The sequence below is a fragment of the Schistocerca cancellata genome, chromosome 1 (assembly GCF_023864275.1).
Source record: "Schistocerca cancellata isolate TAMUIC-IGC-003103 chromosome 1, iqSchCanc2.1, whole genome shotgun sequence".
Lineage (NCBI taxonomy): Eukaryota > Metazoa > Arthropoda > Insecta > Orthoptera > Acrididae > Schistocerca > Schistocerca cancellata.
The window spans coordinates 558293592-558309218 of record NC_064626.1 but is presented as its reverse complement, the minus strand read 5'-3'; the positions used below and the strand labels follow the sequence as shown (position 1 = coordinate 558309218).

General features: G+C 42.7%; 1 protein-coding gene across 1 annotated transcript in view; it reads left to right on the top strand.

The window, feature by feature from the left end:
- The window catches only part of LOC126190726 (serine/threonine-protein kinase S6KL), a 274027-nt gene that overhangs the window by 77516 nt on the left and 180884 nt on the right, over positions 1 to 15627 (top strand). The window lies entirely within an intron of this gene.

The window sequence follows — 15627 nt, the reverse complement described above, 5'->3', positions numbered from 1 at the left end:
AAAATATATTTTTTATTTATTTATTTACATGTCAAGTTCCGTAGGACCAAATTGAGGAGCAAATCTCCAAGGTCATGGACCGTGTCAATACATAAAAGTAATAACAGATAAAAATAAAATGTTTATGAACCCAAAAAAGTCAATCTATAAGTTTAAGTAAATGCAATCATCAATACAAGAATCAGCTTAATTTTTTAAGGAACTCCTCAACAGACTAGAAAGAGTGACCCATGAGGAAACTCTTCAGTTTCAATTTGAAAGTGTGTGGATTACTGCTAAGATTTTTGAATTCGGGTGGTAGCTTATCGAAAATGGATGCAGCAATATACTGCACGCCTTTCTGCACAAGAGTTAAGGAAGTCCAATCCAAATGCAGGTTTGATTTCTGCCAAGTATTAACTGAGTGAAAGTTGCTTATTCTTGGGAATAAACTAATATTGTTAACAAGAAATGATAGTAAGGAATATACATATCTTGAGAGGCCAATGTCAAAATACCCAGACTCATGAACAGGGGTTGACTAGAGGTTCATGAACTTACACCACTTATTGCCTGAACCGCTCGTTTCTGAGCCAAAAATATCCTTTTGGAATGAGAAGAATTGCCCCAAAATATAATACCATATGACATAAGTGAATGAAAATAAGCAAAGTAGACTAATTTTTGTGTTGAATGATCACTCACTTCAGATACCTTTCGAATAGTAAAAAAGGCACCATTAAGTCTTTGAACAAGCTCCTGAATGTAGGCTTTCCATGACAGTTTACACCTAGAAATTTGAACTGTTCAGTTTCACTAACCATATGCCCATTCTGTGAAATTAAAAAGTCAGGTTTTGTTGAATTGTGTGTTAGAAACTGTAAAAACTGAATCTTACTGTGATTTAGCGTTAGTTTATTTTCTACAGGCCATGAACTTAGGTCATGAACTGCACTATTTGAAACCAAGCCAATGTTAACTCAAAAAATACAAGACAGCTTTGGAATTGCAGCTGATACTCTCTCTCATTACAATCACGTAACAATTTGGCAGTCTTTCACCTCAACCTCAATTCATGATTCCTCCCAAAGGCACTTAAAGAATATGTCAACATTGTCTTGTTTTGTTGTTGTTGTTGTGGTCTTCAGTCCTGAGACTGGTTTGATGCAGCTCTCCATGCTACTCTATCCTGTGCAAGCTTCTTCATCTCCCAGTACCAACTGTGCCTCAGAACATGTCCTACCAACCGATCCCTTCTTCTGGTCAAGTCGTGCCACAAACTTCTCTTCTCCCCAATCCTATTCAATACTTCCTCATTAGTTATGTGATCTACCCATTTGATCTTCAGCATTCTTCTGTAGCACCACATTTCGAAAGCTTCTATTCTCTTCTTGTCCAAACTATTTATCGTCCATGTTTCACTTCCATACATGGCTACACTCCATACATATACTTTCAGAAATGACTTCCTGACACTTAAATCTATACTCGATGTTAACAAATTTCTCTTCTTCAGAAACGCTTTCCTTGCCATTGTCAGTCTACATTTTATATCCTCTCTACTTTGACCATCATCCGTTATTTTGCTCCCCAAATAGCAAAACTCTTTTACTACTTTAAGTGTCTCATTTCCTAATCTAATACCCTCAACATCACCCGACTTAATTCGACTACATTCCATTATCCTCGTTTTGCTTTTGTTGATGTTCATCTTATATCCTCCCTTCAAGACACCATCCATTCCGTTCACCTGCTCTTCCAAGTCATTTGCTGTCTCTGACAGAATTACAATGTCATCTGCGAACTTCAACGTTTTTATTTCTTCTCCATGGATTTTGATACCTACTCCAAATTTCTCTTTTGTTTCCTTTACTGCTTGCTCAATATACAGATTGAATAACATCGGGGAGAGGCTACAACCCTGTCTTACTCCCTTCCCAATCACTGCTTTCCCTTTCATGTCCCTCGACTCTTATAACTGCCATCTGGTTTCTGTACAAATTATAAATAGCCTTTCGCTCCCTGTATTTTACCCCTGCCACCTTTAGAATTTGAAAGAGAGTATTCCAGTCAACATTGTCAAAAGCTTTCTCTAAGTCTACAAATGCTAGAAACGTAGGTTTGCCTTTCCTTAATCTTTGTTCTAAGATAAGTCGTAAGGTCAGTATTGCCTCACGTGTTCCAGTATTTCTATGGAATCCAAACTGATCTTCCCCGAGGTCAGCTTCTACTAGTTTTTCCATTTGTCTGTAAAGAATTCGTGTTAGTATTTTGCAGCTGTGGCTTATTAAACTGAGTGTTCGGTAATTTTCACATCTGTCAACACCTGCTTTCTTTGGGATTGGAATTATTATATTCTTCTCGAAGTCTGAGGGTATTTCGCCTGTCTCATACATCTTGCTCACCAGATGGTAGAGTTTTGTCAGGACTGGCTCTCCCAAGGCCGTCAGTAGTTCCAATGGAATGTTGTCTACTCCGGGGGCCTTGTTTCGACTCAGTCTTTCAGTGTTCTGTCAAACTCTTCATGCAGTATCGTATCTCCCATTTCATCTTCATCTACATCCTCTTCCATTTCCATAATATTGTCCTCAAGTACATCGCCCTTGTATAGACCCTCTATATACTCCTTCCACCTTTCTGCTTTCCCTTCTTTGCTTAGAACTGGGTTTCCATCTGAGCTCTTGATATTCATACAAGTTGTTCTCTTTTCTCCAAAGGTCTCTTTAATTTTCCTGTAGGCAGTATCTATCTTACCCCCAGTGAGATAAGCATCTACATCCTTACATTTGTCCTCTAGTCCTCCCTGATAAGCCATTTTGCACTTCCTGTCGATCTCATTTTTGAGACGTTTGTATTCCTTTTTGTCTGCTTCATTTACTGCATTTTTATATTTTCGCCTTTCATCAATTAAATTCAATATTTCTTCTGTTAACCAAGGATTTCTTCTAGCCCACGTCTTTTTACCTACTTGATCCTCTGCGGCCCCTCTACTTCATCCCTCAAAGCTACCTATTCTTCTTCTACTGTATTTCTTTCCCCCATTCCTGTCAATTGTTCCCTTATGCTCTCCCTGAAACTCTGTACAACCTCTGGTTCTTTCAGTTTATCCCGGTCCCATCTCCTTAAATTCCCACCTTTTTGCAGTTTCTTCAGTTTTAATCTACAGGTCATAACCAATAGATTGTGGTCAGAGTCCACATCTGCCCCTGGAAATGTCTTACAATTTAAAACCTGGTTCCTAAATCTCTGTCGTACCATTATATAATCTATCTGATACCTTTTAGTATCTCCAGGGTTCTTCCATGTATACAACCTTCTTTCATGATTCTCAAACCAAGTGTTAGCTATGATTAAGTTGTGCTCTGTGCAAAACTCTACCAGATGGCTTCCTCTTTCATTTCTTAGCCCCAATCCATATTCACCTACTACGTTTCCTTCTCTCCCTTTTCCTACTACCGAATTCCAGTCACCCATGACTATTAAATTTTCGTCACCCTTCACAATCTGAATAATTTCTTTTATTTCATCACACATTTCTTCAATTTCTTCGTCATCTGCAGAGCTAGTTGGCATATAAACTTGTACTACTGTAGTAGGTGTGGGCTTCGTATCTATCTTGGCCACAATAATGCGTTCACTATGCTGTTTGTAGTAGCTTACCCGCATTCCTATTTTCCTATTCATTATTAAACCTACTCCTGCATTACCCCTATTTGATTTTGTGTTTATAACCCTGTAGGCACCTGACCAGAAGTCTTGTTCCTCCTGCCACTGAACTTCACTAATTCCCACTATATCTAACTTCAACCTATCCATTTCCCTTTTTAAATTTTCTAACCTACCTGCCCAATTAAGTGGTCTGACATGCCACGCTCCGATCCGTAGAAGGCCAGTTTTCTTTCTCCTGATAACGACATCCTCTTGACTAGTCCCCACCCATAGGTCCGAATGGGGGACTATTTTACCTCCGGAATATTTTACCCAAGAGGACGCCATCATAATTTAATCATACAGTAAAACTGCATGCCCTCGGGAAAAATTACGGCCGTAGTTTCCCCTTGCTTTCAGCCATTCGCAGTACCAGCACAGCAAGGCCATTTTGGTTAGTGTTACAAGCCAGATCAGTCAATCATCCAGACTGTTGCCCTTGCAGCTACTGAAAAGGCTGCTGCCCCTCTTGTTTTATGGCAATAAATTGCAATATTCCTGGACCGAATAAACATAAAACTGGAGCTAAAAATCTTAAACTGAAAAGATAAAAAGGAGACTAGCCAGTTAGTTAACTTAATAGACCATTTTTCTCCTACACATGTCCAAAACAAATTATTGGCCAAGATTAATATAATACATAAAAAAACCAAATCACTTGTTCTTGATTGCACACTCAAAATAAAAATTATATGTACTTTAGGATTAAAGGAGACCACTCACCAAAAGAAGAAGCAGTGAGTGGTCGGTAGGCACAAACAAAAGAAGGAAAACTTTTATTGTGGGCACCTATTGATGAGTCAGTGCATCTTCTTTCCAGTGGATGGTCTCCTTCAATCCTAAAGTATTTTATGTTCTACTAGAACCTTCCTACAAAATTTAACTGTAAGATTAGGTATCCAAATGATGCTAGATATAGAAACCAAACAGATCAATGTGAAATTGTAACTTGAATTACTGCAGAAGATTTTTACCAGAGAATGTCAGAATGTCATTATTATTCTTCAAGCCCAAGTATTTGAATCGTTGGGAAATATCTATTTTACTGCACCCTGTGTTTTATTTTTATACACTTACTATTTCCATTCAATAGACTAATAGAGGGTCTATTCCCTGCAGAACTGCTAGGAAACACCTTCTCATCACTTTGACTTGCTTTATTCAGGAGTCCATACAGAGTGTGTACACACCACTCCTACAATGCAATACTGGACAAAGAAGAAAATGGGCTAGAACAGGAGGTATTGAAATATTAACTGATGTGAGGTAACTCTATAGCTGGCCATCCTTCTAATCCAGATGAGCTAAATGCAGATTTATTCTGTCCATACAGTCACCCAGATATGCTAGGTGCCCTCTCACTGCACCTGGTCTCTGCCAAATCTCTGTTCCACAATCATCCAAGAGCAGATTGTTTGAGATCGGACATGCCCCCTGCATCTCATTACCCTCCATCTGCCTGCTTCTATTTGGAAAATACATATTTCTGGAATTTTAATTTTGCAGTGACATAGAGTTTCAATAGCTGGCAAAGATCACAGTAGTCTCACCCTTTTTCACCTAGTCAGGCTGGCCAGTTCCCTACTACTGCTTTTTTTTGGTTCACTTGAACTGACAGCCTTTCTGACTTCTTATTTCCTCTGTCTGTCTTCCTCAGATCTCTTTTGTTTTTCCTTTATGGTAGTTGACGTTGGTTGTAGCTGAGAAGGTAAGTTCTGCTGATTACATCTGCCATGAGTGCTTTGATGTGGACATTGGATATTTTGTGTTGATTTTTTATTAGTTTACATACTGTGATGACTGTTTTACCATTATATTATTCATGGATGATACAAAAAAGATCAAAGACATTAAAAGAATGATTGGGAGAGATAGTGTTTCTTGTAAGTTAATGTATTGAGAGAATCTCAGAAACAGAAACAGTGCCCCCAGGTGGAGTGTGCCCCACTCTTTCCAGTTACCAGGAAGAAACAGCATCAGAATACTCTATTGGATAGAGGCAAAGGGAAAAGGTATGCCTTCATACAGTGTTCTCTTTGTTTTTGTATGCAGAATGGATCTTGTACTTTGCTTTTAAGGTGCGTTTTACTCTACTTTCCCTTTCCTCATATTTTCCTTCATTATACTAAGCCTACCTTGGACAGCAGCTTCAAAGCTGTTGGTAGCTGGCACATATTCTTGAGTTTAATGAGTAGCCACCTCTTACTTCAGTTAGTCCACCCCTAATATGAATGTATTTGGCAAATTATTAAGAACCAGAAGGTTTATTTTGGACACTTACTAGTGCAGATGTGTTGGGTTATTCTATCCTCCTCTGTGTTTAACACATTCAAAAAATGTGTCTTTAGCTACTACCATTAATGCACAGACCCAATACTCCATCAGTCTTTGAGCATATTTGTGCCTCTCTTCTGTTGCACCAGTGAGATCACAGGAAAAATACCTTCTTTAATGACCTCTTACATATCTCTTTGTTGCCTGAAATCTTCCTGTGAGAATATGAGAATGGTTTGTGAATATTCTTCCTTTTCTGATAAGCAGCCAACTTCCCTATGAGCACTGCCTTTCTGAGCCAGTGGCAAATCACATCAGTTTTCTTTCTCCCAATTCTCGTTTTTTCTTCATACTTGTGTCCTCTGCATTCTTATCATTGGAATGATCTACAGAGTTTTCATTTCAACTAGAAACTTCAACACCTTTTCAGTTGTGCATGTGTCCATTACCCTCGCCATTTCTGCAATCTGGCCGGCAAACACTTAACAGTTGTTTGTACTAAATCTTGTTCATTGAATGAACACCCAGATACCACACTTTTTCTGCCAGTTGAAAATGCTACTTCTTTCATATGTCAACTCTACTATGGTGCAGCTCCTACAGAAAAATATAGTGATGGCAGTATTCTTGTTTCCTAGAGACCAGAAATGTTCCTTGGATGTTGTTAGAAGTTACCCAAAAAGACTACCTATTAATTTTGGTTACTGAACCAGATTCTGTACAATCCAGCAGATTAATCTCTAGTTGCTTTAATGACCAGTTTCACAGAAATGATTTTGTTAAGAAATTATCTTGGATTCAGCCTCTTCCCCTCTTGTCCCTTCCCATTTTCTCCTCTCACTTTTCCTATTCTGTCTTCTCCTCCCTCTTCCTCTTTTTATTATTCTCCCTTTCCCTTCACTCCCCCTTAACCACTTTTCTTTTATTTTCTTTCTTTCTTCCATTTCTCCTCCCTTTTTTCCACTAACCTCTTATTTGGTAAAAAATATTACTCTCTTTAATTTACTCTAGTCTTAATATTATTTGGGTAAACATTTTGTGTGTGGTATCTCCCTACCTTCCCTACTGAAACATTCAGTTACTGACTGTTAAAAACAATACACACATCACATTTGGTGCTTGGTACTAATCCCATGGCCAAATATGTTGTGCAGAACCTAATATTATACCTTTATAAGAGTGCTTGCAATCTAGTCAATGCTAGATTAGGGTCGGCAGCCTTGTTTTGTTCTGCGGGACAATGTTAAATATATATAAATTCCACTTGACTAATATGATTCATATAACACTCTGATTGTTCCTAAGAAAAAGCCATTCATTCAACCACTTGATCGGAAGATAAAATACTGCTTACTGTCTCTATTTAGATGCCTCTTTGTGCTCCAAAAATGCCATTGAAATTTTCTGGGTAATAGGTACCTGCAGATATGCACATTTGAGTTCTTTCAAAATCGATACAAGAGAGAACCAGAAGATGGGTAAATATTTTGTTCATTCAGCACTGTCATCATAATTTGAATCACTTTCGCATCGGATTCACTGCTACTGCAAGCATGTAAATTTGGGGTGTCTGTGTGTGTGTGTGTGTGTGTGTGTGTGTGTGTTTTAGGTAGGCGGCTACCTTCCCCATATTTTATGTATATTTCCATCCAGGAATTTCAATTATAGTCTTTTTTAAGTGGGGAAGACAGAATGTCATCTAATATCTAACACAGTATGCAATGGAACTGTTGTGCATATCCGAGCCAAAATCAAGCGAGGCTGCCACCATCGACTATCACGGCAAGGCAAATTTCCGAACTAGGAATCCCCTTCCAAATACTCCCAACTGGGAACCATTCTGCCTGATTCCCAGTTACTGAAGAGTGGAGTTCTACATCGAGACAGAGTGCATTTCAAACAGCCCATTCGATCCATCTTAGATTGAGAACTGTGAGGTGGTAGTGGGGGCAGGGGAGGGGGAGAGATGGGGGCGGAAGCAGGGCAGGCTGGTTCTTGGTTTGAAATCCCCGCAGCAGAGACACGTGGGCGCGTGTCGCCGGTGGCGTCAGCAGCTGTGACGCTCACAAGGCGGCGTTGACGACTGCGTCCCATGTGACGCACGAGCCGGAGGATGCGGCCCCGCGCTACGAATGCCGATGCCTGCGCGGAATTTCCGCTGCCGCTCTCGGAACTCTTTACGACCGCCCATGGTCTCTGCCGGCCTGCGTTGCCGCCTTTCTCGATTGTCAAGTTTCGCTATTTTACGCAGTGCGAGCGTTGACTCAACGGAACTAGTTGAAGAAGTAGAAAGCAATCAACAAACTTCCCGAAAGAACCTTTCACAACCCGAGTGCCTCACATGTCCGGAGACTGGTTTTAAATTATTCTTTCCATAAGGCTATAGCAGATTCCTTCATGCATCGATATCCGCGTCTGGGGAGTAGGGTAAGAAGCAAGGAGATTTCTAAGGAAGATCTTTCGAAGGCACATTTAAAGAATGAATCCGAAAACGGCTGCAAATGAGATATTGAGATGCGAGGAGAACGCAAAGACCCAAGTCCCATGGGTGAAAGGAATTCATCGGGATCTAGCGAAGTGTGGGATCAGTAAAGAAGTTTTAGGAAAGGAAGAGAGGTTCAGAGTAATAACAATGGGAATGGTGGAAGTATCCGCCTAAGAGAAAGCAAGAAAAACACAAGAATATTCTGGAAGAAAAGAGCGATCAAGAGTGAGTCAAAGATTGAAAGAACACTCTCGAAAGAAAAAAAAATCAGTAACTGAAGAATAATTGTAACCCTTGGATGGCTGGAACGATCAAATAAAGATGTACTTAAGTTTCTTTAAGGTCTCTCTTCTCTGCTGCAAGACAGCCAGGCGCCATGAGATTTCACTGATACCACCGCAAGGAAACTCCGCGTTAATTTTAAGATTTCTGCGACGCCGCCATAAAGTCTTTGCAAATAAAAGGGGGAACTTGGACTTTCCAAGGATAAATGAGAGACGTCAACGAGTCGTACGAGGATCCGTGTTAATGTTTTTACAGAAACGATGAAAGAAAAACTTTTTTGGTACGAAAAGTTCGATTGTTACTCGAAATATTCACTTTTAAAATGTATATTGTATTTCATGTGCTCTAACCAATGCTAGAAATATGGTTGTGGAACGTTTCAACAGCTCCTGTAAGTGCACACGAATTTTTTGTTTGAGGTAAGGGAACAGAAATAAACAAATGGATGATAAATGAAATGAATACTGCCAACGAGACTATAATTTCAGAAAATAATCCGTTGTTTGAAATGCTGTGTGCCAGCTGGCATTGTTATGATGAACTATGCGGTGTTTTCGGTTGTGTTTCTGGTTGCATCGGTGTCCTGGGGAGAACGTATTGTATGTAGTACACCATTCAGCATGAATTATCGTCCGAGTCCATAAAACAATGTTTTGCGTCATGTTCAGTGTAAGCACAGAAACAAATGATCATTTTCATGCAAGTACTTCGCGAGCGAGCCGCATTTGTTGGTTTCGATTTATCTTGGGTTGTTGTGGGAGGAGACCAGACAGCGAGGTCATTGGTCTCATCGGATTAGGGAAGGACGGGGAAGGAAGTCGGCCGTGCCCTTTCAAAGCAACCATCCCAGCATTTGCCTGGTGCGATTTAGGGAAATCACGGAAAATCTAAATCAGGGTGGCCGGACGCGGGATTGAACCGTCATCCTCCCGAATGCGAGTCCAGTCTGCTAACCACTGCGCCACCTCTCTCGGTGATTTATCTTGGAGCACACAGACAGTTGACTGCTACGATTAGTGCACTTATGGTGTACTCGGCTTTCCGATGCGCCGTGCATATAATGACTGTACGATAAATGATGTGAAGTGAGTTGTGAGTCAGATGATATTGTTCGTTGGTAATTCCCTTTGCTTCATAAATGATTATAAGATTGCACGATTGTCAATGGCTACCATATATTATCACCTGGTTGCCTACGACGACTGATATTGAAGAGCTAGGTACACTGTAAAAGCACTGTAGCAACTGAGTTATTAGGTTCTAACCTAACCACAATGTTTTAAAATGTAACATATTCCTAAACAACAGCCACATATTTGAGACAGCCAAGATTGTAAATTTCATTACTGCTCGTTCGTTTTACTTTTAGCCTTTCGCCGTTGTCAGTTTTAGTTACTAATTGTGATACGCACTGTATATAAATCGTGCACTTGTATGTCCCTCTCAGCTTCGCGCCCAAGCGGCCACTGCTGAATGTGACAAGTCCTGTATAGGAATGTTATAGTTGTGCCTGTGGCACCCATTTTAGCTTGGCACCCTAAGCGGCGGTTTGCGTCGCTGGGGCCTTAAACTGGCCCTGGCTATTAGGCTTCAATCCAGTCACAGCTTAGGAAATCATGACGTATTATGAAAAAACTTACATATTTGTGACAACCAAGATTATAAGATTGGACGATTGTCAATGGCTACCATATACACTCCTGGAAATGGAAAAAAGAACACATTGACACCGATGTGTCAGACCCACCATACTTGCTCCGGACACTGCGAGAGGCTGTACAAGGAATGATCACACGCACGGAACAGCGGACACACCAGGAACCGCGGTGTTGGCCGTCGAATGGCGCTAGCTGCGCAGCATTTGCGCACCGCCGCCGTCAGTGTCAGCCAGTTTGCCGTGGCATACGGAGCTCCATCGCAGTCTTTAACACTGGTAGCATGCCGCGACAGCGTGGACGTGAACCGTATGTGCAGTTGACGGACTTTGAGCGAGGGCGTATAGTGGGCATGCGGGAGGCCGGGTGGACGTACCGCCGAATTGCTCAACACGTGGGGCGTGAGGTCTCCACAGTACATCGATGTTGTCGCCAGTGGTCGGCGGAAGGTGCACGTGCCCGTCGACCTGGGACCGGACCGCAGCGACGCACGGATGCACGCCAAGACCGTAGGATCCTACGCAGTGCCGTAGGGGACCGCACCGCCACTTCCCAGCAAATTAGGGACACTGTTGCTCCTGGGGTATCGGCGAGGACCATTCGCAACCGTCTGCATGAAGCTGGGCTACGGTCCCGCACACCGTTAGGCCGTCTTCCGCTCACGCCCCAACATCGTGCAGCCCGCCTCCAGTGGTGTCGCGACAGGCGTGAATGGAGGGACGAATGGAGATGTGTCGTCTTCAGCGATGAGAGTCGCTTCTGCCTTGGTGCCAATGATGGTCGTATGCGTGTTTGGCGCCGTGCAGGTGAGCGCCACAATCAGGACTGCATACGACCGAGGCACACAGGGCCAACACCCGGCATCATGGTGTGGGGAGCGATCTCCTACACTGGCCGTACACCACTGGTGATCGTCGAGGGGACACTGAATAGTGCACGGTACATCCAAACCGTCATCGAACCCATCGTTCTACCATTCCTAGACCGGCAAGGGAACTTGCTGTTCCAACAGGACAATGCACGTCCGCATGTATCCCGTGCCACCCAACGTGCTCTAGAAGGTGTAAGTCAACTACCCTGGCCAGCAAGATCTCCGGATCTGTCCCCCATTGAGCATGTTTGGGACTGGATGAAGCGTCGTCTCACGCGGTCTGCACGTCCAGCACGAACGCTGGTCCAACTGAGGCGCCAGGTGGAAATGGCATGGCAAGCCGTTCCACAGGACTACATCCAGCATCTCTACGATCGTCTCCATGGGAGAATAGCAGCCTGCATTGCTGCGAAAGGTGGATATACACTGTACTAGTGCCGACATTGTGCATGCTCTGTTGCCTGTGTCTATGTGCCTGTGGTTCTGTCAGTGTGATCATGTGATGTATCTGACCCCAGGAATGTGTCAATAAAGTTTCCCCTTCCTGGGACAATGAATTCACGGTGTTCTTATTTCAATTTCCAGGAGTGTAAATCGTGCACTTGTATGTCCCTCTCAGCTTCGCGCCCAAGCGGCCACTGCTGAATGTGACAAGTCCTGTATAGGAATGTTATAGTTGTGCTTGTGGCACCCATTTTAGCTTGGCACCCTAAGCGGCGGTTTGCGTCGCTGGGGCCTTAAACTGGCCCTGGCTATTAGGCTTCAATCCAGTCACAGCTTAGGAAATCTTGACGTATTATGAAAAAACTTACATATTTGTGACAACCAAGATTATAAGATTGGACGATTGTCAATGGCTACCATATATTATCACCTGGTTGCCTACGTCGACTGATATTGAAGAGCTAGGTACACTGTAAAAGCACTGTAGCAAATATATCTCCTGTTACGATATTTTATATGGATTTTGCATTTCCTTGGTCGAATATTTTAAGCGTTTCGTTACAATTGTTTTTGAGCTTCGGCGAATCCTGCGAAGTCCATCGGGAGCAGATGTTTTTCACAGCTAAATGTTCATGCTGAACTGGATATTCTATCGTCTTCGGTATTTCGATGGATCCCTGTACTTCACGGTAAGACACATCGTGGTGTGCATTTTGGTCGACCTTCACGAAATCGTGTGGTGACAGAGGAATGATCATGGCGAAATTTTGCAAATCAATTGTAAACAGTCTCTTCTGAAGGTATTTGATTACGGATCAACGAAACTATTCGAGGCAATGTAGTTAGGCTTTTACGAAAATCGAAAAAATTAGCCATCGAAAAGATTCATGTGAAATTTCCATTTACGCTGTTTCATTAAGCATTCACCATAAACAAACTACTGGACAAGTTTTTGGGCTGTCATAATTTTAATAATAACTAATGGCATATTTTGAAACATTAGTAATTTCACATTTCAATAGCACTCTCTAATGGTCATTTTTAAAAACTGAAAAAGCGTCGCTCGTGCTCACCTTAATAACACATAATTTTTCGATTTACGTCATCTTCTTAAGTATAATTTTGTGTCTAATATTTCGTTTCCTGCTGCAGAGGGCATCGTCAGAGACGGTGATGATACGTTTTTAAATTCTCCGGAACTGTTTGAGTGCCATTTTACAAAAAAGGAAAACGCACTCCTGCTTGTGGCTTTAGACTACTAATGCATCAACGAGAAGATTCACACTCGTCAAATATCTTATGAATGAAAGTGGTCTGTGTTTGATGGATAAGCAAAATTCATTTTATGAAGTAGTGTATCCAAATGTGATATAGTCGTACTCTGCGGTGCAAATTGATGCATGATGTTAATTTCGTTCATTACGAGTTGTAACCGATACGTTTCTTATAGGTTATTGTTGAGCGTAATATGCGTGTGTAACATAACTCGCCAAGTGCCCGGCATTGCCCGAGTATGTATTTATTCCAATCTTATGTTAATCCATGTCTTCCTTGTCGCTCCCTCAGTTCATCTCCCCCCCCCCCCCCCGCCCATCCGTCTCCTTTCCTCATCTCATCTCATCTCATCTCATCCACTTCAAGCCCCTCTTATCTGCTCTTCCCCCCTCTCCCTGTCCTTATCTTCCTACCCCTGTCTCTGTCTACCTCCTCCTTCCTCCTCCCCCTGTACGTCTACTCCTCCCCCCCTCTCTCTCTCTGTGTGCCCCCTCCTCTCTATCCGTCTTCTCGTCTTTCCTTTCTCTGTCCATCTCTTCTCGCCTACTCTTCCTGTGCATTTCCTCCTCTCTCTTCCCTTTCTCTGTTCATTTTCTCCTCCCGCTCTCTCTGTCACCTCTTCCCCCTCTCTCAGTCCATCTTCTCCCCTTCTGTTTCTCTGTTCATTTCTTCCCCCCTTCCCCCCCCCCCCCCCGTCCATCTCTTCCTCCGCCCTGTCTGTGTCCTTCTCTCTGTCTGTCCTTCTCCTAATCCAGGGGTTTAGAAGGAGCTTTTTACCCGCGGCTTTACCCGCGTATACACTTGTCACATGTATTTAACATACACTGAAGCGCCAAAGAAAGTGTTGTAGGCATGTGTATGCAAATACAGAGATATCTAAGCAGCCAGAATACTGCTTCGGTCGGCAACGCCTATGTAAGACAACAAGTGTCTGGCGCAGTTGTTAGATCGCTTACTGTTGCAACAATGGCAGGTTATCAAGATTTAAGTGAGTTTGAACGTGGTGTTATAGTCGGCGCACAAGCGATGGGATATCTCCAAGATAGCCATGAAGTGAGGATTTTCCCGCACGACGATTTCACGAATGTACCATGAATATCAGGAATCCGGTAAAACATCATAACTCCGACATCGCTGCGCCCGGAAAAAGATCCTGCAGGAACGGGACCAACGACGACTGAAGAGCATCGCTCAGCTTGACGGAAGTGCAATCTTTCCGAAAATTGCTGCAGATTTCAATGCTGGGCCATCAAAAAGTGTCAGCGTGCGAACCATTCAACGAAACATCACCGATATGGGCTTTCGGAGCCGAAGACCCACTCGTGCATCTTTGATGACTGCAAGACACAAAGCTTTACACCTAGCCCGGTTCTATCAACAACTGTTGATGACTGGAAACATATTGCCTGGTCGGACGAGTCTCGTTTCAAGTTGTATAAGCGGATGGACGTGTATGGCTATGGAGACAATCTCATGCATCCATGGACCCTGCATGTCAGCAGGGAACTATTGAAGCTGGTGGAGGCTCAGTAACGGTGTGGGGCGTGTGCAGTTGGAGTGATACGAGGCCCCAGATACGTCTACATACGACTCTGACAGGTGACACGTACGTAAGCATCTTGTCTGATCACCTGCATCCATTCATGTCCATTGTGCGTTCCGACGGATTTGGACAATTCCATCAGGGCAATGTACAACCCACACGTCCAGAATTGCTACAGAGTAGCTCCAAGAACACTCTTCTGAGTTTAAACACTGCCGCTGGCCACCAAACTCCCCAGAGATGAACATTATAAAGTGTATCTGGCATGCCTTGCAACGTGCTCTTCAGAAGAGATCTTCACCCCGTCGTACTCTTACGGATTTATGACAGCCCTACAGGATTCGTGGTGTCAATTCCCTCCAGCACTACTTGAGACATCAGTCGAGTCCATGCCATGTCGTGCTGCAGTACTTCTGCGTGCTCGCGGAAGCCCTACTGTATTACGCACGTGTGCCAGTTTCTTTGGGTCTTCAGTGTATTTCACTCATATTTGTATACAAGTTACGCTTGTATCTCCAGCGAATTTCGCCCTGCGGTTTCGTTTTCACGCAGTTCATTGTTTGTGGCGGCATAACTCCTGAACTAAACGCCGTACAGTGATATAACATTTGCAGGTATATTTAGTGTAAATGTTTATGCTATCTGAAAAATGTGGCACCAATAGAGTAGGTAGTAAAGAAGCAATAAATTAAGATCTCGTGCATGATGCGGCAGTTTTATTGCATGAACAGCGAAAATATAGTAAGCGATAAACTTTTTATGTGGGCGCTGTCAGCGAGTAAAAGATTCGAGAAGGTTTGAAATTATGTGTAAAATTGGTTGAAAGTCACTAAGTAAGGCTCTCATTCTCAAAAACTGCATGGGTAAAGTCTGGATATTCACGCATCATGGGCTACACTTTTTATACCCCCACCCTCACCCTTCTTGTTGGCACATGGCTCTTATCCCTAGAGCGATTCTTGCCAGGCAGTAAGTGATATGTGTACCACGTTAGGTTGAAGTCGGTCCATTGGTTTAGGAAGACAAGCATGTCCAAAGGAACTTTGTGTCATAACTCAGAATAACACAAGCACTGCAGTGTCGAATTTATACGTCGACACCAGGCGAG